The 26,133-nt window shown below is 40.5% G+C and overlaps 1 protein-coding gene across 1 annotated transcript in view; it reads left to right on the top strand.

Annotated features, from left to right (window-relative positions):
* The first annotated feature begins 5,815 nt into the window (after positions 1-5,815).
* The window catches only part of flrt2 (fibronectin leucine rich transmembrane protein 2), a 66,536-nt gene continuing 46,218 nt past the window's right edge, over positions 5,816-26,133 (top strand). Inside the window, exon 1 of the mRNA XM_055044373.1 lies at positions 5,816-7,110. The gene's annotated coding sequence lies outside the window, so the exon portion shown is untranslated. The remainder of the gene's footprint in view (positions 7,111-26,133) is intronic.

Raw genomic sequence — 26,133 nt, 5'->3', positions numbered from 1 at the left:
ATTTAAATGAACTAGCGAACGCTACCAATTCTGCCAAACACTGGTACAATCAAAACAAGATTACACCAAATGTTTTTTGATAACTAAAGAAAAAAGCTAATAGTTTAGGTGCAACTTGCTAATACTTTGAAATATTAACAGGGATGTTTACCTATATATTGTGTATACAGTTTAACACGTTGGAAAAATCCACAGTGAATTCAAATTTGTACATCCCAATCTGGTTTTAAAAACTCATCAAGTTGCTCATTGTGAAAACCTTCCATCCTGGAAACAGAACAGTTCAGATGCTGGACATAAAACACAAAATTTACGTTCAGACCATTACATCCTCAGACAGACCCAGGCACATTGGTAAAGACAACTGCTGCCTGAAATGATGTAAAACTTGAGTTCATGAGAAAGGAAACAGCTCAAACACTGTACAAAGATTGAGATAGAAAATTGAAAAATTTAATTATGTAACATTATTAACTATCATCACTATTTTAGTCACATTTAGAGAATTAAAGAGATCACCACATTTCATAGATAAAAAGGGATTAGGATTTGCCACAGATTTACAAACCAGCACTGATGATGACAGACCATGAGACAGAAACCAGTAGACTTTCAAAAATGTTTGATTTTGGCTCAGTAGAAAATGACCAGAATAACAGAAACCATTGTGAGCAAAAAGACAAACACAGATATTAATGGATTGAGATCAACTGTGAAGAACCAAAAGGGTCGGTGTCGGCTCTATAGCATTTATTCATCACATCAAGAACTCATGTATCATTATATTTAAAAAATATATATAGAAGTGTAAAGTGGAACCCCACTTTACACACATTTCATATTTTTATGTGACGCTTAAGTCAAGTTATTTACAGGAAACGTACCTATTTACGGATTTCTTTCCCAAAATTATTCAAAAGAAAATGCAGCCGGGGAAGCGGAAACACATAACACCAATACTACTTAGCAGTCCGCGAGCACCATTCATTTACCTTAGCACTGATTGACTAAAACCCCAAGAGTAAAAAAAGTATAGTATTGACATCCTGTGGTGGTGCTAAGACGCCTTCTACTGTGTGTATTAATGCATACCAACACGCTGTGTAGTTGGTGTTTGAACTAGTAAAGTAAGTAGCTATAAGCGATTTTAGGAGTCTCGAGTATTCACGGGTATTAGCTAACAACAATGAACTCCAACACCGGTGAATACTCAGAGTTTGGGAACATTATAAACTTTAATGGAAGTCAAACTGACAGTGAAAAATGCAGAAAAATACTGAAGACTTCACTGGTCAAGTGTAGAGCAAATTAATTAAACTGGAGGGTTTGGTTAAATCAAATGGTGCATTTAAGAAGTAAACCCGTCAGTGGAAATGCAGATGAGAACACTAGTTTATTGTCTTGAACCATGATCACCTTGCGCGCGTTAAAGAATAACACCCATAGACAGCAAGACAGAAGCTTGGCTTCCTCAGTGACAAAACAGCCTTGAACCAAATCTATTCATCAGAAGAGTTGACACTCTGCTGCAGGAGGCGCCTGTGTGCCACAGAGTGAGGTCTGTTTCTGTTCTGTGGGAATCCGAAAGACGCTGGTCTTTCTTTTCTCAGTTTCTGCTCGGTTCGGTTCTCGCTCTGTCTCTTAGGAAAGGGGACAAGCCAAATCGTGGAGCACATCTGGGCTTGGAAGAGGCCATAGCATGTGTGTTTATGTTGGACAGGTGGTGGTGGGCGCAAGAATCGCCACTGTTTTCTTTCTCAGCAGCATGCCCTGCGACGGTTTACCTTGCAGCCGTGCCACATTCCCGACCCGGGGAAATAGGCTTTATTAATACCTCTAAGAACACACAGGGCATTGGCAATGTGAAGGTGCTTTGTCGACACCTTTTCCACAAATAAGACTGGGGCCTGAAACAGGTGAGTTAAAGACAAGGAAAGGCAAACATTCTCCTGGGGCCTCGGTGGAACAGGGGGCAGCTGGTTTTTGGCCCCTGTCAAACGGGACGGGGGCGGTGGGGCTGTTTCAGCCGAGCCTCTGGGTTCCAGGTGTTGCCTTTTAACTGGCAATTCCGCGAGCAATAAAGCATTTCACTTACTTTCGCGTGTAAAGTGCTTTCATTCCATCTCCAAATGATGTAATTACCCTGCTGTCCCAGGCGAGCGGAGCTGCGGAGAGGCGTTAGCTGCCGCTCGCTTTCCCAGCAAGAAGCCTTGGCGAAGGCTTCCTCGGCGAGTGTTTTCATTTAGGAGTCCAAACACCATAAAGTCAGGTAGTCGTTTGCACTGTAAACACGCGCTTTAATTTCATTTCGAGCCTGCCCCCGCTCTGTGCCGGGCTCATATTAATGAAAGAAAAAAATACATTATTTCCAGTCCAGCGTTCTGTTTGATGTACGAAGGGCAGAGGTAGACGTTTGCTCTCGGTTCCAGGACACAGATGGCGGATTTTGTGTTTGTCCAGCCCACAGGGCCGTGCAAAGGAAGTCGTACTGCTGAACGTTTTCCACATTTTCTCACAGATTCATTGTGTTTAATTGGGATTTGACGCAGAATTCCTTTGCATTCTGGAAAAGTCTGGAATTTGATCAGCGTATTTTCCAGATGTGGATGAAAAAAGGAGACAGTTTGAAATATTAGTTGTGTTTACACTTTACAAAGTGTCCTCTTATGTAAACAATTTTCTGTCCTTGTATTTGTCCTCTTTCCTTCCTCCCTCTCTCTTGACCTTATTTCTTCGATTTCTTTATTTCCTGCTCGCTTATATCCTTCCTCGTGTTCTACCTCCCTCCCTTTCTCTTTCCTTTTAGCTTTTCTATCTTGGGGTCTCTCTTGGTCTTGGAAGACCTTCATAGCCCCACTTGATGTAGGTCGAAGCGATGGGAACACAATTATGACGGAAAATCAAGAGAAGTAAAATGTGGACAAGGATCCATACAGTCATCACAATATTGAACAACACGTGTACAGTGTCATCAGGGTTTAATTCAAATATCTTTCTATACTGGAAAAAAATGATTAGCTGGCTAAATGACGTTTAGCCATTCTTAAATGACAGGAATAGTCCAGTCTGAAAAGTATCATGACATCCTGAAATTGGGCTTTGGGTGGGAAACGTTAAACTGGTTTAGTCCATACCTGCTTGACTGAACTTTTCCAACAGAAAAACTTTAGGTCCATGTCAGCATCTATTTCCTGTGGAGTTCCCCAAGATTTAATTCTCAACCCTCTCTGTTTTGTCTAGTATATTCTTCTGATAAGGTCAAAATTGAGCAACCAGTGTATCTCTTTTCATTGTTATCCAGATGACTGCCAGATTTACCTCCCTATTAAGCCTCAAGGCTCACTCAGCACTCCTACAGCGACTAGTGACTCAAAGCAGTCATAGCCACAGATTTCTGAGCCGTAGTGCTCCTCCACCCCTTTCCAGCCTCCTCCACCCATGTTTCACCACAGGCTCTAATCAAGAGACTTTGTTGTAGCTCCAAAACAATGGGACAAGTTGCCTTTACATTTTAGACATACTTTTTCTTTTGCAGTTTCTTTCTTTAAAACACTTGGTTTTTGACACATGGTTTGTTGTGAGGTTTCTTTTCATTTTACTACAGTATTTGTAATTTGTTTTCTTTTTTTTTTTTTTTGGTTTTCTTCTATATCTTATGATTGTCTTTATCTTTCTCTGATCTATCTCGGTACTGGACAGCACTTTCGCTAAGCTATAATGAAAGCTGGATAGTGTTAGCCGCGCATTTCCCAGACGTTGCAGAGGGACGAGGTCTTTCAGAAACCCGACAAGGCCTCCCGATTACAAATATGCTAATGAAGTCAGCGAACCCATGTAGTGATGTTATCGTTGGAAATTTTATGTTAAAGAGGAGATCATTTTCTTTCTTTTCTTTTCTTTCCCCTGCCCGACTTGGTGTGGAATTTCCTTAGCGACATGGTGAGGTCAGAACTCAACCCAAATGTCTGTCCAGCAGGCATGTGGGACGGCAGTCGTTTGACGGGAGGGGGCCCTCTCTGCCCTGGAGAACAAGTTCAGCCTGTCCGCTCGTGGCACCAGGCACGCTGTGAAACGTGAACAGAGTTCGGTCAGGAGAACAGGTGAAGAAGTTCGTGTGAACCCGGCAGACTTCGGCGTGGGTGTGAAAAACACAGCGGAGGAAGTGGGAGTGAAAGCATCTTCTCCCACAGGGTCTACCTGGCAATGATTTCCTTTCTTTCTTTTGCGTATCAGACCTCCCCAGTGCCTGTCAGTTTTTCAGCAAGCGGCGACACTTGCCAAAAAACACAAAAACAAGCTGTTCGCTAGCGCTGCCGTTCCCATGGGAACAGGCCCGCCGGTGGCGCGCGCCCCGCTCCGACACTCGTCTGCACAAATGACATGCGAGCCTTTCTGTTTTTTCTTCTTCCTCCTTCCTACCGGCGCACTGCGTGAAACCAGGAGGGCGGGAAGAGAGCGACACGGGCTCCATCGTGGAGAACCGAAGCCCTCGCTATCATTGAGCGATTAGCCGGACCCCGTTTGAAAGAGGTCCCGCGTAGGGGGGGAAGAAAAGGGATCAGGACACCTGAGATGTTGGGCCTGCGGTGCTCACTTCCTGCTGCTAATAAAGACCACACATTCCTAGTGGCTGGGGAAGCAGGGGCAGAGTGAGGCCGGGGGGTAGTGGTGGTGGTTGTTGTCAGGGAGCAATGGAAGGAGAGAAGTACGAAACAAACACACGCTAAACCACTTCAGTGAGCCATTTCTACGACGCCGGAAAGTCAGTCTGACAGCTAACACTTTGTCCTCGAATATTAGCCGTTTCCTTCCGCGGTCCGTGTCGTCGGGTTAGCCTTCGGTAGGAATTAGCACCTGTCCTCACGCCTCTGCTGTTCCCCTCCAGGTGGCACAAACGCCGTGTAATTATCCCACCGTTGTACCTGCGTGGCCTCGCGGAGGCGAAAGCGAGCGCGTGCCTCGGAACAGGTGTCAGTAATTGCTAACAGTTGCGTGTCAACGAGAGCCGAGAAGTTCGACGGCGGCGACGACGGTGTGCGACCAGGAGAAAGAGAGAAAAAATATATACACATTACAGTAAAGGATTTGAGGTAAGATAAATATTCTGACTTTTAAATTCGCTTCAGAACTTTCAACCCAACCCAGAAGTCAAACCGAGAAAAGCAGAGATGCTTGCTAAGTGTTTGTATGTTCATGGGGGGTGAAAACCAAAAAAAAAAAAAAAAAAAAAATGTAGAGCCAGTTTTAATAGAAACTTATTTTAAATAAGAGAATGCAGTTTATTTTGTCTGTGCGGCTGGTAAAAAAAAAGTGCATTGGCTTTGTAGGTTCGCCATCTTAAATTAAGCACAGTCGGATGTGAAAGCCCAGAAATAATTCCTCCTAGATCTCTGCACTTTAACTAATCTCCCTTTGAGACTTTGGCCAGTTTTTCCTCAGTAAATGCACTCTCCCTTGCTAAGGCTTTGTGGACTGACTTGTTTTAATAAAAACTGCTTTTTCTGAAAATTTATTTGAAACAGGTTTTTTTTTTTGTTCAATTCTTAATTTGGTATTTATTTTTTTTTGGCAGAGCTGTGTGTAAGAATACAAATGCATGATCACTTTGTTCAAAATGCCTTATAACCAAGGAGGTCAAGTTATTTAATCAAATCTTCTCTCTGGATATCACATTCCCTAAACAAGCAAGAGACGTTCCAGAAGAGGAAAAAACATCAGTTTTTTTTTTTAAACGAGTGAGAAATTACATTTATCTGGTAACAACATAGCGGGGAAAAAAATGTTAAAAATCCAACCTCAAATTTGAAAACTTTTATTCAATAGATTCAAGATCCTATTTTAAGGTTGTTTTTAAATGTAAAAATCTCAGCAAATCCATTGAAAAAAATAATAATCTCAAGAAATCCTTTAATAAACAATTTTTTATTTATGCCATTTCCCTGGGCCATAAATATGTGGCAGAGTTTCAATTCTCCAAGCTGTTTGTCAAAATGGGCAAGACAAGAAGATGAAGATGGAAGGAGACAAATCATCGCTGCACATTTGTATAGTCACAGCAAGAACTGTATAGTTTAAATCTTTGAAAACAGAGACTGAGGGAGGAGACAGGCTCATTCAGAGAATAAGTTTAAGGTTTTCTGATTGATGCCATTTTGGAAAATAAGCTCTATTTAATAACTTTGTTTGATCCAATTGTAGATTTCATATTGCTGACCTAACTCTGTGAAAGCAGTAGCTCAACAAAAGGGGGTGGGAAAAAACAAGTCTCTCCCTGAGGAAAACACTCCGGTCTCTAAGTGAGCAGTAAATCTGGCACTTAGGAGTGGTAGTGTGTGCTGGTGTGTGAATTTGAGCGTGTAAATGTACTGAGCGTCGCCTAGTCCATAGCCTCAAGAGCTGTCAAATGTTGCCTTGCTACACAACATCCGTAACCCGTGACCCTTGTAACTCCTGTTATGTTCTCGGCTCTGCAGACCCCTCAGATTTCCCTCCATTGGTCCCAGATGACAGATACCCCTGTCGTCCTAGTTTCTCCAAACTGCCCCGGTAGCCTTTGACCTCGCCCGGCAGCTCTGCCTCTGCGAACGCTGCCCTCGCATTCCAGCCGAAGGAGCTGAAACCTGAGCCCGCGGTGAGCTCATCACCCGGGCCGCGGAACCCAGAGTTAAGCGATACCAAAAAAAAAAAAAAACTAGAGAAAAACCTGAGAGAGAAGAAGGGGGTGAGGCAGCCGTCGAGAGTGGGACAGGTCTGGAACTGGTTCTGTGCGCCTGCCTGCTGTGTCCTCCTCGAAGCAGGTCGAATTACACCAGGGAGAGCCAGGAGTAAAGAGGAAGAAGCGTCTTTGAATTCTCCCTGGCTTTTTTTTTTTTTTTTTTTTGTCCGTTTTGTTTCTTCTCCTTCGTGGCTTGACCAACTGAGCGGCTTCCTCTGAACTCACGGCGGCAGGAACCCACCGCACTCCGTCTGGGCTTTCAAGTTAGCGAGACTTGCTGCTCTCTTGCTCATGCCTGGGATGTGAGCGTAAACGCCGTGGGGTCGCGCTCTCTCTTCTCTCAGCTCCTCTGTTCTCCCTCTGACCCTGCCATGACCACCAAGTGACCGAAGATGGTGAGTGGCCCTCTTGAAATTTTCACAGTGTGTGTGGAAGTGTTTGTGCGTGGATGGCTTTAGGGGCTGTGCAGCCCTTTTTTTTTTTTTTCTTCTTCTTTTTTTTTTGACTTTTTGGTGAAAAACAACTGAAAAAAGAAAAACAGTCTGTTCCAGAAACTTAATTCAGAAATCATTGTGATTCATGTCTCATATTTTGATGAGTGCCATTAAGATAAGTAATCACTGAAAACATAATTACACCAATCAGTGTCTCACTCACACTGAGTTTGGAGGATGACTTCATGTACGTCGGTGGGGTGGGAGAAAGAGGCTTTTTAGCCAAGAGCATCCTCGGCTGAAAAATGAACTTTTAAAACTTTTAAGAGTGCCATTAGACAAAACCTTTGGTGCATGCATTATTCATAAGCGCCGTGTTCCCTTCTAGCTCGATGCCTGTTGTTCTTCCATGACCCCGTGCTTATCTCGTCAACCTTCGGGGTGACGTGAAACATCCGAGGAAGAGTTTTAAAGAGGTTTGATGATTTTAATGAGCGACCTGCAGGTAACGGTAAATAAAAGATTGGCTACGCATTTATTTTTTTCTTTTTCTCTCACTCTTTTTTTTTTTTTACCGAGCGTGATAAAAGAGCACTTGCATGCTTTCTCAGGGGGTCGTTTTAAAAATTCAAATCAGTTTAAAGGCCGGTCTGGAGTCTGCCATCGTCTTTTTTTTTTTCCCTCCGCTGAAAGCCATTAAAAATAACTTTGGAGCCTTTTAAGTTTTACCTTTTTATTAGTCTGAGGGTGAAACGCAAACATTTATCTCTAATCTCTGCCTTGTTGCAGAGGTGTCATTATTTAGAAAAAAGGAAAAAGGTGTGAAGTCTTCCTCTGCCTCATGCAAGTAAACACACCAAAAAAATAATGACATTCACTATGATCAAAAGCTTTGTCGGCAGGAAAAAGAGCTGCCCCCAAATGCACTCAATTTACAAAGCTGCTTTATTTACGGCTCTCACTTAATACACCTCCGGCGCGCTGAACACCAGACCCCGACGTGATTAATGACGGAACGTAACATCTTATAAGGAATAACAATGCATACCTCCCTGGTGTCAACATATTCTACTGAAGTTTATTTTACTGAAGATCCACACTTGCTGTATAGAAAACCTAACTTTTTAATTTTTTTAAAAAGGGAGAAATTCTATTTACAGAATGATTCAATAGCAGCTTTTACCGAATCCAATGAATGGCCAAATGAGTCAAGAGGTCAGATCTATAATGTGCTAAAAAGGAAATAAAGCGCTTCATAACACTGATTCCCCTGGAGATCAGATGAGCTCACCTTCACTGACTCACTCATTTTATGTTTTTTTAAAGAAATCAATGTGTTTTTTCAGGCAATGAAATTTATACTTTCTTTCATCTAACATGTCAAAGTCATGTCAACGTATGTCAAGTTTTCCGTTCAGTATTTCTAAAATTCCAGCTGTTATGTCCCGTATTTCAACTATTAAAAGTAATGTTTTTTTTTTAACAGCTCTAATGTCAAACCACTGCTGAAACCACTTCACTATGCGTAAATATAAAAACAATAATTCATTCACATATCAATCCATGACAGACTGTGTGGAAAGAATTAAAGATTAGGGCGATGGCACAGAGGGTTTCCAACCTCAAGAAGTTGAGGAACATTTTTAAAATACCAATTGGCAATCACAAGTCGGGTTTGATGTCTATAATACCAGTCAAGTATGTCCGTTGACTATTGGAAAGGACATGCATCATTTTTGTCATATTGTGTTAAATAACAAATAAAAACAAATCTGTGTATTTAATTTAAACTTATTTTACTTTGGTTTAATAAATTGGAAAATTTCTTCATTTTACTTCCAAAATGAAGAAAAGCTGTAGCTTTTTCTTGAGCAATTTTTTTTATTATATAAAAAAGTAATAATGGGCTCTTTTCAACAAGTCTAACTACTTTTACCTTCCTTTGTAGCCTAAAAGCTACTTTAAAAAAACAACTTGGGATTACTTACTGAATTTGTATGCTAGCTTTAGCTTCACGAGGCTAGCTTACGGCAATTTCAAATGGCAATTTCAAAAGAATCTTTGAAACACCGGCTTTTAAAAACTCAGGAAATACTTTTTTTTAAAAAGTAATTTACAATGATTACCATGCATCAGCAAGCCTTGCTTTAGCTAGTCATTTTTAGCTAATTGTAGTTAATTAAATATTTTCTGCCTAATCACATTCTTTTGCTTATTCTGTTAATCTTGGTCACTTGTTTTTGTTGGCACTGTGTTCCATCTAATTGACTTAACCTTTTTGTGCCAAATTGTTTTGATCAAATTTTGCTAAATTAAACTAGCGTACAGTGCAATTTACATTCTTTTTATAATAATAATAATTATTATTATTATTTTCCTACATCCTGCCTGCAGTATTAGCTTTAAAACTAAAATAAACGTCACACGGTACTTCTCTTTTGTGGAGAAATCTCCTGAAGCGACATCTTTCCTAATCTGTGAATTCCATGCATTGTCATTCATGTGTCAACTGGAAGACAAAGCATGTTACTAATGTGTCAGGGAAGGTGACAGCTCAACAGGTACCTTTTGAGGCGTTCGGGTTTAAGAGCCAAAAGTGAGCTCTGTCACTTGTAATTGCTTTAGGGGACAGGCAGGTAGTCTGAAACAGTTTTATATATTGCAGCAGGATTGAACACATTCGACAGCTGGAATGTGTTTTTACAAGAAGCAGGAGGGGGGGCGGGAGAAAAAAGGGGAAAAAAAAAACGGTTTATGCCTCTGTTTCAATACTGTCCATTCTTACAGTTTTTGGCTAAGAAGTAAAATTATCCAACACAGCGATGACCTACTTAGTCTGGAGAGTTTTGTAAAAAATAAAAATGGAAATGTTCGAAATAGAAAGCACACTTGGATGACATTTCTTGACTTTTTTTTCCTCTTTTAACAGTCCTCTTGAATTTCTTTCTCATGTGGAAACATTTGCTTGCTCAAAGCCCAATCCTGTTGTACAGTGAAGTCAAGTAAAGGCAGCAGCCTACTATGGGCATGAATCAGACGTTATCTGAAGCTGGTCATAGCCTGAGGGTAATCCTGCAATGGAGTGGGGAAAGAAGGAGAGTGAGACAACGAGAGGGGGCTAAGACGAGAAGTAATGAGAGATCTTAGAGTAGGGAAAGAGAAAACGGACAAAGAAGACTATAGCATGTTTCACCGGGCAATAGAGAGATCCAACACAAGGAGAAGCTTGTTCTTGCGCCGCTTCACTGTTCTTTGGGCATGTAGCAGAGGGGTACAAAAATGGACTCGAATACCGTCGGATAATGTGATTAAAGGCAAATCAGAGAATGAAGGTTAATTGGAGTTAAGTGTCTGTAAAAAGAAAAAAGAAAAAGCTCCCTCTATATACATCTGAAAGTTAGCCTCCATCCCGCCAACTGGGCTCGAATTCCCTCTGCCTCCTGGAAAATAAACAGAAACTAAATAGTTCAGAAAGAATGTTGCAAATGTATATTTTTTGAAGATAATACCTGGGTACTTATGACACGGTCATTAGATTAAAGTCCATTGCCGAGACATTAGAATAACACAAAAACCAAGACTCAAAAAAAAAAAAAAAGGCCGTAGCGGTAAATTCACATCGTCTGGAGGTTGAACCACGGCGTTGACGTCACCTGTAACAACTTAAACCAACAGACGTTTTCATCAAACGCTCATAATCTCTTGCTTAGCAACCTGTTTATTTGCGCTCTGTCATTCAAAGTTACAGACAGCAGAAGAAAAGAAAACACAAGAATTTAACCTTGGTCTCTAAAAGATGACCAGAGCTAAACAAGCGGGGGAAAAATAACACCACCACTTCCGACATACCTCAGTTTGCAGCCGAGTCGTCCACAATAACCTTCGTTGTACAACATTACGGATGTAAGCATCGTTGGTGAAACGCAATCTTTTTCTTAAAAGAACCCCTGCCAACCTAAATGAGAAAATCAGCCTGACTGCAATAGCAACAATGACGCACAAAATGTTGAATCTAAACTCTTTTGGCATAGTGACATTTTTTGAACATTAAACACATAAGGAGAGATTTGAGCTTGACCTCCAGTCCTTCCCGAATGAAAAGAAGGAACTGCTTCAATGAAAAAAAAAAACATTAATACATTTCTGACTTGCATAAATTAAAAACAAAAAACTATGGTTAGAATTTTTTCATTTTTATTTTACTGATATTTAAAAGAAGAAAATTTATTAGCAGAAGTTTCACTTGCCTGTTTTTGTGTAGCAAAGTAGCAGCTAACAAATGAAGATCAGACGGCGTATATTCACTCGGATAATGAAATGTAATTTAAGCTCTTGAGTTTCATACGATGGCTCATCTGGCTGTGTCTGCTTGATACTCAAGGTCTAATCATGCCCTTTACACCATGATTGAATAAACAAAGTGATTTTTCTTTAGCTAAAAGGCCTCTCACAAAAACTACACAAATAACCATGTCTCACATTTTCATGTACGTATTTCATTTTAAAGAAGCACCACTTCAAATAATGTTGCAGCTTTAGCTTTCTCTACATCTGATATTGTTGCATATGTTGTTTTATTAATAATTGAAACAGATTTTTCTATACTAATAAACTAATAAAAATAGTCTCACATCAGTATGCTGAAATTCTTGATGTAGCTTCAACGGCGTGGCAGCGGGATCAATTTTCTAATCCGTTTGCAGTGAATAGAGTCTTTAATCCTTAAGGTTCATCCATAGATGGTCATACAGTCTGTAACAGGGAACCTGGAAGAATGTAAATGATGTAAAATATACATATGTTATAAATGTTTCACGAAATGAGAGCATCTCAGACCTACAGAAAATGCTTATTTACCGTACTTTCCGGACTATTAGCCGCACCTGAATATAAGCTGCAGAAGCTAAATTGCATGATTTGTACATATACAAGCCGCACTGGACTATAAGCCTCAGGTTTTTTATATTTACGTAATTACCATATGGTTTGTGCACAGAGGGGATTGTTGGGAAAGAGGCAACTGTTTGGGGAATCTTCTATTTATTAACATTTCAACACAAATTGCATATTTGCATATGTTAACTGTTACAATTTAGTGCAATAGTAGCTCCCATTTATAAACATTTGAACAAACAAGTTGCATATTTGCTTAACGTTTTCAACCATTTAGTGCAATAGTAGCTACAGAAGCTAGAGAACATATAAAGCTACAACAAATAAAGTGCCTGTGACACGACAGTAAGTCTTAATTGCAGTAACACGGCTGCTTAAAATATACGGTTATCAGCCTACCAGAAAAGTTATTACCATAACCCTCCTCTTCAATCTTTGGTGAAGTAAACGGCTGTAACCAGAAAAGTAAAGTCATTAATCCTCATCTTCATCTTCTTCCTCCGTACTAAAACCACAAAAGTCCTCATCTTCAGTGTCGGAAACAAACAGGTTCAGGGCTTCGTCAGTCACTCTCCCCTCTCTTTCGATGTCGCTCTCAAAACCAACAAACTCCTTTTCGTCACTGTCGGAATCGAACAGCCCTGAAGGCCTCAGGTGTGGCGGCGTCCTCCTCTCAATCACGCAGCAGTCCAGCCTTTCTGAACCCGTTGGTGATTGTGAATTTTTTTACATTCCTCCACGCATTCAGGATCCACTCGCAAACTTGTGTGAGTGGATAATGAGAGTGTCTCACAAACTGTCTTGTGCTCGCAATGTCCGTCTTTCTCGCTGTCGTTCTGTCTCGTACCACTCGCGGCAGAAGTCTGCTTCCGGAGGACCTCCGCGTTCCCGTGCGCGCGGCTACTTGTGTGTCGAAGCAAATGTGACGTCAACATGGTGGATGGTAAAATCCATAGATTTTATGGCAAGCCGTTTTAACATAAATTTGGTTTTGCCGCCCTTACATTCCAGATATCTCAAATTGTTTTATGACTAGACATTTTAGCAATTTAAGATATCTCTAATTATATTTTGACTAGACAAAATACCTATTTGAGATATCTCTAATTACATTCTGACTAGTCAAAATGTAATTGAAGATATCTTGAATTATTATTCTTACTAGTCAGAATATAAGTGCAGATATCTTAAATTACCATTCCGGATAGTCAAAATGCAGTTTTGTCTAGTCAAAATGCATTTTCAGATATCTAGAATATAATTACGGATAGTCAGACGAAACCAAATTTATGTTAAAATGGCTTGCCATAGAGAATTTAGGTATCCCCCTAGTGGCCGTTAGCTGTAAAAATCCATAGATAAGCCGCACTGTTATATAAGCCGCAGGGTCGAAAAAATGGGAAAAAAGTCGCGGCTTATAGTCCGAAAATTACGGTACATAATATTTAGAAAAAAAGAGTCACTGCACTGTGAATATTGGGTCTGGTGATCTGGACGTTAAGTACTCTATTTCCAATTGAGGTGGAAAAGTCTGATCTTGGAGCAGTTTTTAGGGTGGCAGGCTGCTCGATTCTGGTTTATACCATATTTTTTTTATAATTCTTATTTTGCAGATTACAAATCTTCCAGGGCCGAAGAACAAAATCTTCTTTATGAAAAATAATTTTTGACTTTGAACATGTTCCAACCTTATTTTGGAACATGAACACTAAGGTTTTTTTGATCAAGTTACAAACAGTCTTACTTGATCTTTGGTGTAATCCTCAGGTAGATGGAGATCTTGGAAAACATAGGCATTTTTATGCATTTGGCCTCACTACAAACAATTATTTACAAAAACTCTGACCAAAGAGGAGATTTAAGAAAACTGTGTGTGCATGGAAAAACATGTGCACTGGCACGTTGGCACAACAAATAATGTGCCAATGTATCTCGATTCTTGCTTTGACATGATTCCTAATTGGCATTGCCTTGCGTTTTTATAACTTTATATTCTAATACTCTATTTAAAAGTAGTTCAGCCTTTGTATTGTCCAAACAAATTAAACTTCTGGCAACCAGGTTTAATTCCTGACAGGAAGTCTTGGTTGTTTTGACAACCTATGTTTGGCTGACATAGATTTTAGCTACTCTGCCCCCTATTCAATTGCCATATCAACAACAATTCTTCATGGTATATTGCACAAATATACCATCAACACAAACTTCAAGCTTGTGTTGATGAAAAAGTTTCTAAAAGCAACCCCTATTTTCAGTATTATTTTTGTAAATTATGTAATATATTCTCACCAAATTAGTCTTTACAGTGAAATCCACCATTTGTAAAATCCTGCAGATTGCAAGTACAACACTTCATTTAGCTACATTTAAATATTAATTTTGGAAAATGGTAACATGACGAGGAAACATGTTCAGACTAGATTCAGGACTGATTTGAGAAAGTTGAGGTCTTTCGATTTATCCCAAGAGAAATCTGGTGAATATGACTGATTCTGACTAGACCAAACAATGGACTGATGCTTATCTTGGTATAAGACCAATTCAGTGGACCAATACTAATGGTGAAAGAATGTCATCCAACCACAGGAGCCTGTCGATCACTAGCGTGGGAAATACATTTACAAATAGTTTAAACATTAGATCGTTTTCGCTAATTTGTTCAAAGAATACAAAAGCGCTCTCACTGTACTAAAGAATCAACATGCTGTCGTCCAACATACCATTAATTTAAATCCCACAAGGGGGCCTGTTTTAAGACAAGGGTTTATAGAATATGAGGTTAACATTTAGTGTTAATCTGATATGAGAGGTAATAATACCATTGCGCTATTCTTTTTTGCGCGCACTGCGCTGGCTATGACTGAGTAGGCTGACACACATTTTACAGCCCATAATCAGAACCATTACTGTTTGCTTTGGAGCCATCGTGAATTGGCCAAAAACACATCAGTGACTCTGAGCCAGAAGGCCTGCCAACAGGCGTACAGCACTTAAAATGGATCCTCACTATGATTTTCTGCTCCAGCCACACCGAACCTTGAACGGGGCCTCGCGCCTCTGACTCGTTCTCGACCCCGTGTGCCCTCAACTTTCCTTTCCATCTTCCATTTTTATGTTCGCGCTTGATAAAAAAAAATCACCTTGCCTTCAGGAGCATGTCTTCAACAGTCGGGATCTTTTGGAGCGAGAAACCTTTTGTTGTCGTTTTCTGCGTTTATGTAGAAGCAGAGAATTCATAGTGATGGATGACGCGTTTTTTTTTTTTCACCTCACTCCAAAAATGCAGCAGATGATAAGATGAAAAATGGAGATGAGTCCCACTTCACAACACAGATATGGTGGCGGTGCGGGCAGATATCTGCAGCACACAGATGTTTCTGTGTTTACGCTCCAAACAAACTGTTAAATGACACAATTTAGCCGTTTCGATTTTCTCCTACCTTCTGCAACATTTAGGGAATTTTCTCCTTGTTACAATTTCATTTTCAAAACATGTTTGTACATGATTCCTTTTCACATCAGTGTAAACTGTGAACCCTTAAATGAAGCTTTCACCTAAAAAAAGCTGCACACCTGGAAACTTTCAAATAAACAATTTGATTCAATCAGAGAAGAAAGGAATCTTTGGGGAGATTTTATATGAAATTCATCCTCAAAATAAGGACACGTGCTGATATTTTTTTCCCTTTATGGCAAACAATGGCTTGTAATGTCATGATTCAATTATTGTATAACCAGAAGTGAAGTGCAATCCTGTAATCACAGGACAAGGCTAATAGGTTTAAAATCTGAGGCAAAATTTTCAAATTGCTGCTCTTCAATTTTATCCGACTGAGCTTTAGCTATGTTTCAAAGAAAATGCAGAACATTTGAGCCTCTCGAGCTGCTACACTGGCTAGGACATTCCCCAAATGAATGGTTTGCTGCAATATAATTGCACCAAAAAGGGGTTCTAAATTTGAAGACCATTTATCATCCTACAGTACTTCCTGTTTACAGTTATCTGCTTTATGGTTTTGGTTACATAAAGTCTAAATGAAATGCATTGAAGTTTGATGCTGTAACATTACTCGCATCAAGAAGTTAAAGGTGTGTTGGTTCCTCTTCTAAAGTAAATTAATCTTCTTTCTGTCCTCGAGGCAAAAGATGGTTTGGATCAAATTTCAATGCGCCTAATAGTTTTACGCTGTTCAAGTCACCACTTGATGAGATCTTAGGCAGCTCATGAAAAAGTACCCTTGTTTTCATCCCCCTTTCTCGACTGCCCTGTTAGTCTTTCCATTTCCAGCATGACATCACCACCTGGTTTCTTATTGCGATACCAAGAGTTGTGACTCAAGGATGCAGGTGGGAACAATAGCCTGATTGACACAAGACGGTTTCGCTCCCAACCCAAACAGTATTCTAACACCATATATGTAACACTTTGCCTCTCCTCTTAGGGGTTACCATGATTCTTGTCTTTCTAAGCTTTTTCACATGTACAAAGAGAGCGTATTTGTATTTGTTTTCGTACCAACTGGTTTATCTTGAAGATGCCTATCTGGGGCGAGGTACCGCTCTCTGTTTTGATTTTATCTGGAAAATACCTTCATATCTCTGTGGACATGTGTCTTGTTTGTATACACACGTTAGTGTGGCCTCACTACCTGTGTACATTCTTTGCCTATTTGTTTATCTTATGCCTCGGCGTGGTACAGACTGTCTACATTCTGGCACAAAACACAATTATTCTCCTGGTTTGCATGTCGCTTGCTGGGTTAACTCGTTCTGTCAGCGGCCCGCTGATTGACGGATTTCCTTCTATCACTAAATCTTAACCGTTTGTTTTTTGCCAGACGATAGCTGATCCAGTTAAACAGCAGACTTTTCCCTAACCGTAGAAACACAAAATCTTATCAATTGATTTTGATCTAGCTTCAAGTGCAAATACCTTGGTACACTTGAATTAAGACTAACGTAAAAGTAATTTTTATCAAGATATAGAGGCTTGTTTGAAGTAAATAATTCCTTAATATTGATGGAAATGGTCTAGTTTCATTGGAAGATTATTTCACTTCTAACAAGATATTTTTCACATTTATCTGACAATGCGAAGTGTACTTTTTCATCGATATTAAGGAATTATTTACAAAAGATCATTTATCTTGCTGAAATTTGACTTTAAGGTTGGTCTTAATTAAAGACAAACTTAAGTTTCAAGATATTTGCACTAGAAACTAGACCAAAACTCTTGGTTATAATTTGTTTTTGTGGTGATTATGTCATACAAAATCCTTCAGCAGCAGCGAGCTATTTCTCTAGTAGTAAGATAGCTTAATTGGTTTCAATTATCCATATCTAAAATGTCTTGAAATGGAGAGAAAGAATCTCTCCCAAGTGGCAGACAGGTCTCACTTTGCTTAAGAAAGTGGGAACTCAACTGAACACAGCCTCTGGCGACCGTCCAGCTGAGCCACATTCCACTTTCACATGACCTTCTCAATAGACCTGGCGCAGAGCGAGGCGAGAGCCGCCCAGTCCGTCCCTGACCACACTTCAGCTCGAGTGGCCTACATAATTCCAGGCCTCCTTGTCTCCTTTTCTCCTCTTCAGCATTTACAAAGTTGACTCAATTCCAGGCGGCTCAATTGGCTTGTAAATTTCAATCTGCGTATTTACAGTTTTGTTTTACAACGACAGACAGACATCTTCTCAAATTGTGGGGCCTTTTTAAGACTCCGCAACATCTCGGATGTTTTACAGCCTGTCCTCGGCAGGTGAAAATAAGCCTTGAAAGATTTGCTTTTTAAAATGTAAAATGTGTTAACTAACTTTGGGTTTTGTGTTGGTACTCTTTTCCATCTAACTGAATAATTTTATTTATTTATTTATTTTTTGCTTTATTCAAGTTTGTTCAAAACGATACTTATTTTCTTGAAAACTTTTGATGTACCCTAGCTTTTTTCGTTTAACCCCAAAGTGCTTATGAAACCAAACTGTTATGTGGAATTCATCATGCAAAAAGTCTGACTGCATGATACAAAAAAAATACCAAGAAATAAATTATGTGCGCTGTTCTGAACACAAATGTCGAACATTGTAAAAATTCCTTTCTGTATGATGAAATCGGGGGTTTTGCCGCCCCCCGCGGAGCGTCGACGGCACCAGCTGTCCTTCACACACTTAAAAAGTTTCGGGTTGGGTTTTTATTGATTCCATGGAAAACAAATGCGGTGGGTCGAGTTTATAGAGCAGGAAATGGAATTGGCTTTTGCAAATGATGTTGTGGGTGTTTGTATTTACAAAGTCAGGGAGACAAAGCCGCGGCGCACTTTAATACGCCCAGTAATGCGAGAGAGAGAGACGGCACATCTGTTTGAGAATCCAACATAAAAGCAGGTGGTGTGTCATCACAGGGCTACGCATATATTTTCCTTGTTCTTCCCATCTATCAAGGAATAGGCATAAGATAAAGAGCTATAGAAAATACAATTACAGAAAGAAATGATGCACAGAAACAAAACCAAGGAGATGGGTGAGCAAGTTACAACTCCAGCATACCTAGCTAATCAGTCGCCTTCTCAAGGTTCTTGTCCTTGTTTAGGTCTTGTGTGGGTGGGGATAATTTTGTTCTATGGGGGCATCTGGAGGAGATTAGGGCTCAATCTGACACTTCAACCCAGCTGAAACATAACTCAGGGATGAATGGGGGGCTTTTAGACTGGTATCTGTCTTCCCACACGCTGTTCTGCTATTCTTTATTTATCTGTCACCCAATAAAACACTCCGCGTTATCTGATACCCACAGACTTAGCGAGAAAACAAGGTTCTGCCAATCCTATTGTCCGCCTGCTTTTAGACGAGCCTTTGTTGACGCTCTCGACACATGCTGATTATTTTTTATCTTGCATGAGAAAAAAAAACATCATTGCCTTCGAATAAAACACGACGTTACAGACGAGGTTGAGAATTTGAAATCAGCTGTCTGCACAGACTACAGCATCATTGTGAGAGAATTTGCAAGCTCAGCAAACGTCTCCTTTTTTTCCCCTCTCTTGTGGAGGGAATCGGAGAACTTAGCAGAATAACAGCAGTTTCAACCCGGCCAGGAACCAAATTACCCGTTTAAGGACGTCCATGTTTCACGGGCCTTGTTTAGCTACGTTTTTCATTGGATGCGGGTTGTGCTCTTATTGGATTCCGACTGCGTTTCCACTCGCGAGCCAGACAACAGCGTTTATCCAGTTATCCTGGGGCCCCCTGATCAGCACTCTGGGGGGGATCTGATTGACTTCTCCAATGCCACCTGCAGTCAGAGCAAACATAGCCACCCATCAGCTGAGCAGTACAGCGGAGGGAGGAGCTATATATCTATGTAGTGGTGGGACTTCAGATTCTTCATTGAGCTGATTGGAGGGTCTGTAATTAAACGCATTCGGCGTTCAAGTGTTCTGATTATTCAAGTAACTTCTTTGAGAAATGACTTATTTAGAAATATGGGCCGTGGACACTGACATGAACGCTGGGGACGTCTCTTCTGCTGCAACGTGTTTCGCATTGAGATGCTTTTGTTAGGCTTGAATAGCTTCCCTGATTGGCTAACTCCGTTTTGAATAATATTTACTAAGATCAGTTTTTGAAGCAGACTGAAACTAACTAAAGGGTCCAGATGGAACCTTTGAATGTAAAATAAATAAATAAAATGAGTGATAAAACTGTTTTACAGCTTTAGACCCTTTCAAATCTCTTATTAATTAAAACTATGTATACAGCACATTATAAAATCATTTAGACACCCATTTCTGTATTCACTGACCTCACAAATTTCTATGTAATTTACTGGGATTCTACACAAGACAAAACTATGTAGTATACAATTGTCATATGGAGTGAAAATAAAATGTGGATTTCTTAGACAAATAAACGTCTGAAAAGTCAGGCGTTAATTTTTTGAGGAATATGCACTTTTGCCACAAGATGCCAAATGTTTAGTGCAAATTAGTTTAGGCTCAATCAGATTGGATGGAGAGTAGATTAATAATGGCGTCGTAGCTTTGGTTGTACTTTTAAGTTTGTTTTCCTGCTGGAAGGCGGACAGAATGACTTCTTCCAGAGTCTATCTGTAGTTGATGTTCCCATCAACTCAATTTTGCTCTCAATCTGCATCTGGGAACACACTGTGAGGTACATGATCAGCAGTTTTCCTACCAACTTATTCTGCCACCTACGTTTTGGATATCTACAGGTCCTCCAGTTACAATGTGATTCAGTAGACTTAGTGATTTTACAAGTCCTGGATTTAACTGTCCTAGTCAAGATGTTTTCTATATTTCTAACAAGGCAAAAATGATTTTATTGTATTTATTGGTACAATGCTAAGAAGGTTGAAAATCTCACTGTTGTCTTTCACCTTAGATTTATGTAACTTTGTGTTAATTCATAAAATTCTCAATAAAACCCATCGAAGTTTGTGGTTTTAACATGACAAACTGTGAAATAGTTCAAGCGATAAGAGAACCGCTATGCAATAACCTATGCATTGCAAGGCAATGCATAGGTTATGTGTCTATTTCCGAGTGTGTGTTTGTTCCTACAGGTTTCAATCATCATAAGAGCCTCCCGTGGCTGTTTAACGCAGCAATTGCATTTCCATATCTCTGTTTGGTTGTCGTCACAATTACCCGACTAGATGCTGCTGCTGTCAATCGGATTCTCATTTTTCGCAAAGGAAAAAACAAAATAAGGGAGTGGAGGTTATCGCTTGACACATCTATAGATGCAGTTCCGCTGCCAAGAGTGCTCAGCCCGACTAACGTTTTCATGACCCAGAGAAAGCCTTGGCATCGCAAAAGAGGGTGAAGGGGGACTTGGGGAATTGTTTCAGCTCATCTCCCTGTAGTCAAAGCGAGGGGCCGCCTGGGTGCTTCTCCCCCTTTGAGAGTGTGCCACTGTCACCGAGCCGGGTTTCAATTTCATCTCCCTCAGCACATCGGTGACACAATTGCTTCCTGCTGCAATTTATTACCCTCAAATTGAAGGATTCCAAGGCGTGAGTCACCGTGTGCGGGCTTCTGGATGTGCAGGTTGGGTTTACGTGCGTGCCTTTCCTCCATCTCTCTCGCAGCCGGGGCTCTGACCGGAGTTTGTGAGAGCTGTAGTTATTGTAACCAGTCTCCTGGAAAGACAAACAGAAAGCGGCGGGTGGCAGGGTGGGGGAAGAAGAAGAAATTGACGCTCTTCCAAGGTAAAGAGAAAAGAGGATGGCCCATTAGGTGAACTCCCCTCCCCCCACCACCACCACCACCACCAATCGAGCTCCCTAGAGGCATATAGACTTACTAGCATTAAAGCACAGGAGTATGCTCTGGAAAGCATCAGAGTGCTGCATCATTTCAGCTGAGACACGGGCAATGTGGGACAGCACTCTCCGCCCGTTGTTACCGTGGATCCCCACATCATCTATTTATAATCAATTTTCCATCCTCAAAACATGCTGCGTCTCAATCTCCCATATGGTGGAGAGGGAAGGGGGGTACAAAGAAGAGAGAAAGAAAGAGGGAGCCTCTGGAGGAGTTACACAACGCTTTTCACATAAATGGGCCCAGACATGTTAAAAAAAACTGGATTTATTGAGGCCGTTTTGCTTTGAAAGCAAAGCTCAAATGAGGAGAAAAATACTCAACCCAAACGGGCCGTAAGTCTGGAGCAGTCCTCCTCTTTAAATTAGCCCCTAAACCGTGGAAACCCGCTTTGTTATCAGCAGCAAAATGGCCTCATTTGCACCGCCGCAAAATATCACCAGTCAGCCAGCGAGGGAGCTTCGTTCTCCGTCCTCTTCCTCTGCCGCCTTTATTATCCAGGGACGCTCTTACACTCTGATTACTCCGGGTATGGCTTTAAACGTTTTTTTTTTCTTTTTTGTGTGTATTGGAAGCGCACTCATGGGTGGAATTTGTTTTGCTTTGGGTAAATGTCAGAGGAGCCGCACTGTCAGGGGATGAGTACGGCGAAGACGTCGCACATCTTGGTGTGCACAGATGACAAACTAAAACGTAGCTGTGTGGGAGTTAGGTGTGAGTGTGTGTGTCCTTTTTCAGAGCAAATGATGAGTTGCTTCAGTCTTGATGGAGGTGATGAACCCACGTTGTGATGACATTCTGTCTAAGTGTGTGTCTCTGCACGCCCGCCGTGTTATTTTGTCTCAGACATTGATACGGTGAAGGAAGTGAAGTTCAGCATGTGCCTGTGATGGTGACGGAGAAATATGACCAAACACAGAAACAATGGGGTTCAAGAGCTCGGTTTTACACTAATAACACTCATTCAGAGCCATATGGAGGAGGATCGGGGCTTTTTGATGCCACCTCACCCTCGCCGCAGCATATTAGCCAGGAAGTACCTACAATAAAAACCAGAATTATTTCCTATATTCACATCCCTTGTCCACATGCAGTTCTTGTGTGAAGACATTTTTTCTCAGATTTGAAAAACTTGTATGTCAGCATGAACTGGCTAGCCTCACCATATGAGACAAAGTGGTCGAGCTAGGAAGCTACATCACACACCCACTCACTCGTTGCATGCTGGGCAAAAAAGAGAAACATTCATATGAAGCTCATTGTTTGAAACATCAACTGAAATTTATGAAAAATGTGCCACTTAGGCTATGTTCACTCAACAGGCAAATACAACCCATATCAGGCTTTGTCATGGCAGTCTGATCGACCCCATTCCGTAATCAGATTTTGGCAGTACATTGGATCTGAGAATTAAGACCTGCTGTGTGAAAGTAGCACCAGGTCCTGTTTTGAACAGAGGACGTATATTTGGATGAAGGGTGTCAAATTCTGTATTCTGCAATATCAGGACAGGGCGTGCTGCTTTTCTCGTAATTGTATTGCCATATCTAATTAGGGGATCAATATTTAAGTTTCTATACACAGTAAGTGAATGTGTGCAATTTGTTTTTTATTGTGACAAAGCTTCTTGGCATTAGTGGAGAGGATTTGTCAACCCTAGTACTTTACTTTGCTGCTCAATCAACCATGTATTTCCTCTACAAATATGGCATAATTTAAAGTGAAACAAACAAGCTTTTCAATAATTTATGATTGTTCAGTGGTATCCATTTACAAGTGAAATCATCATAACTGTCTTTCTGGTATTTTCATTATAAAGACTGCCAATAGACATGTGATTGATCCAGATTTATTAAGGAGTGGTATAATCTCTGTTAGCTGTCGTCTGTTAACCAAAAGCTGAGGCAGAGGCTAGAAAAACAAAAATCTGCTGCAACAATAGAGCATGTTGATGTTTCAAAAGAACTGGCAGAGGAAAAATTTCTTTCTAACATTGACAAACAGCAGAAAATCCTCTGTAATGTCACGCTGCTGTCAAAACAACAGCTTCAAATTCCAACCAACATTCTACACTGGAGCTGCCCACATTCAGCCGTCTTTCAGCTGGGCTTTCGAAAGCAAATTTAAGATGTTTGAAAGCGCTGCACGCAGTTGCTAAAGAGAAGTTTCAACGGGTGGCAGTTTGGGCCGAGCGAGGCACGACGGCACTCCACAGCTGCAGCTCCGGTGCAGAGAGACTTGGCACCACATTCGGCCATTGTTTAAGAAGATGAGGTGTTAGGTTGTGAAGTATTCTCCGCTGTACATCAGTGCCGGCTGCAAAGGGGACATTTAAATTGCTCCTTTCACCACATTTGGAAACAGACGCAGTTTCTTTGCTCTTGAGCTCACGATTTCTAATCCATAATCACGTGGATTGATGTGCCACCATAACGTTTTTACGCCAAACGGGGGATGTTTCACGCATGTAACACGTTCCGGCATCATTAGTCGGTTGTCTTTGAATACGGCAGCATTAGTAAAGCACACACTCAAATTTGCTTTATATAGACTCAAACATAAATATCTGAAGCGTATAAATGTTTTTCTGACCGCCCTACAAGCCTCTCCTATGGGCTTTGTGGAAAACATTTTTCTCATTTACAAAAGCGCACACCGTACAATGTGACTACAGGTTCAGGTTGAGGACTATGAGGCTTAAAATCCATCTGACAGTCTTGTACAAGTGGAAGTACAACCAGCCGGGGAGACATGAGATTGAAAGTGCCGCTCAATTTGGAACAACAAGGAGATTAAAAAGCTTAAACCTTGTTTTCTTTTTCTTTTGGATCGTTGTAGCTACAACGCTTTGCAGTTCTGCACATTGGGATAAGCTGAATACGTCCATATTCCACATAAGTGTGTAATTGGATGTTACTAAGCACTGGTGTCAGCAAGGTTTCTGAGTGTTATCTGCTTGGTTATTTTTTTTTGTGAAATTTCAAATATTTCTTGGCAGCTTAGCTAATCTAATGCTAGTCATTTTTGTTACAGAATATTATGCCCAAACCTATCTCTATTTAAAAATAAACTTGCAAATGTACAAACTTCTCACAAATACTGCAGTAATAGCATGGTGTGAAATCTCTCCAATCTTTTTTTATTGATTCTTTTATTCTTTTCCTCTTCTGATTAGACATTACACAGATATTATACATGCTAAGAAGCTGTAGTAAAAATTAGCTATGTCTGAGCATAACATAGGTAGTTTGGCTAAGGTAGCTTAAAGCTAAAAATACTATGAACACTGAAAGTCCTTCAGGCAGTTCTTTAAGTTCATATCAGAGTTATGGATGCACCAATTTGTCAGCCGGTTTCTTTGCATCACATCTGACCGGCGATCACCAGGCCTAAACAAAGTCTGGTTTATTCGTAATCAAATAACCACAAACTTTCTCGTCTTTGGGTCATAAACTTATCTGGAAGTAGAATATGCTCTGATGTGTATTCAGTTAAAGAATAGACATAAACTTTTGTAGAAATAAGCCACAAAAAAACCCCCCTGTTTTCTCTTTAATTCATAAGCATTACTACCCAACAAGGTTTGAAAGGTGATTTATTGAGAAATTTAATGTTACTCATTACAAAAGTTGAAGAACTTCCTAAAGTATATATATAGACTTGCATAAGAATAATGATACCACCAATTATAATTAGTTTGGAAGTAAAATAACTGAGAAATAATGCAAAATACATTTTTCATTCATGAGGAATATAAAATCCCTCATGAATGAGGGATGAAAAATGAATGAGGCATTTAAAGCAGAGGTTAAAACAATTTTCTATTGCAGTGAAACTTTTATTACTTTGTAAAACTTTATATATATATATAAAGCACTGGAGGTATTGAAATAGTCCAGTCATGTACATTTAATAATTTAAAGTTCAGAAAGCCAAGCGAAAAAAAAGCATAAATCTGAAAGGTAATACAGTACGAAGCTTTAAGGTTCCCTAATACCCAAGGACACATTCACAGCTACTCATTTCCAGAGGATTATAAATATTTTTAATATGAGTTTATCAATTATACATTACATTATGAATACTTTACAAATCTCAGCTTGAATGAAAGGAGCTTTTTTACTCTCAAGCTCTCCCCAGGGACAATCGAGGTGTTTAAAAAATTAGCACCTCATTACGGGAAGAGAAGAAAATACGTTTGAAACAATTCCTCTGATCAGCATGTCTCCATCTGCTAATGCTCGCCTGCTGCCGAGCTTCTCGGACTCTGAGGCCCCGCGTTGTTCCCGCCTGAGCCTCAGCGTTACGGGGATGGCCTGATGAGTAGCTGTCGCATCAGAAGGTCCTTGGCTGGAATCCCTGGGCATCACTCGAAGACTACCGGAGTGCAGAGTCATTAGAAATCCCTCGTTCTCGCTCCGGTGCGTGAAAATGGCCCCGCGGCCTGCAGCCCGACAGAGCTCGGAGGAGGGATCGGAGACCGGCTGAAATCGGATCGAGTGTAGATGAGGGAGCCGTGGGAGCAGAGCGGGAGAAAGTAAAAAGTTGTGTGTTTGTGTGTTCAGGCGGCGCGGCTGTGTAAACTGTTTCAAGTTTAAGGAGATTTTCTCAGAAGCGCTGCAGGCATTTGGGGAAGGACAAGGCAAAACTTTATAAAAACGCTCCATGGTTACTTGGAACAGAACTCCACTGGAAACAGACTCTCACAGCTGAAATTACCTTTGTTCCATAGTAATATTCAAGTGAGTAG

Source organism: Poeciliopsis prolifica, unplaced genomic scaffold (genome assembly GCF_027474105.1).
Source record: "Poeciliopsis prolifica strain line A6 unplaced genomic scaffold, Auburn_PproV2 SCAFFOLD020, whole genome shotgun sequence".
Lineage (NCBI taxonomy): Eukaryota > Metazoa > Chordata > Actinopteri > Cyprinodontiformes > Poeciliidae > Poeciliopsis > Poeciliopsis prolifica.
The sequence above is the reverse complement of the archived record's forward strand: the minus strand, read 5'-3'. Positions and strand labels throughout refer to the sequence as shown.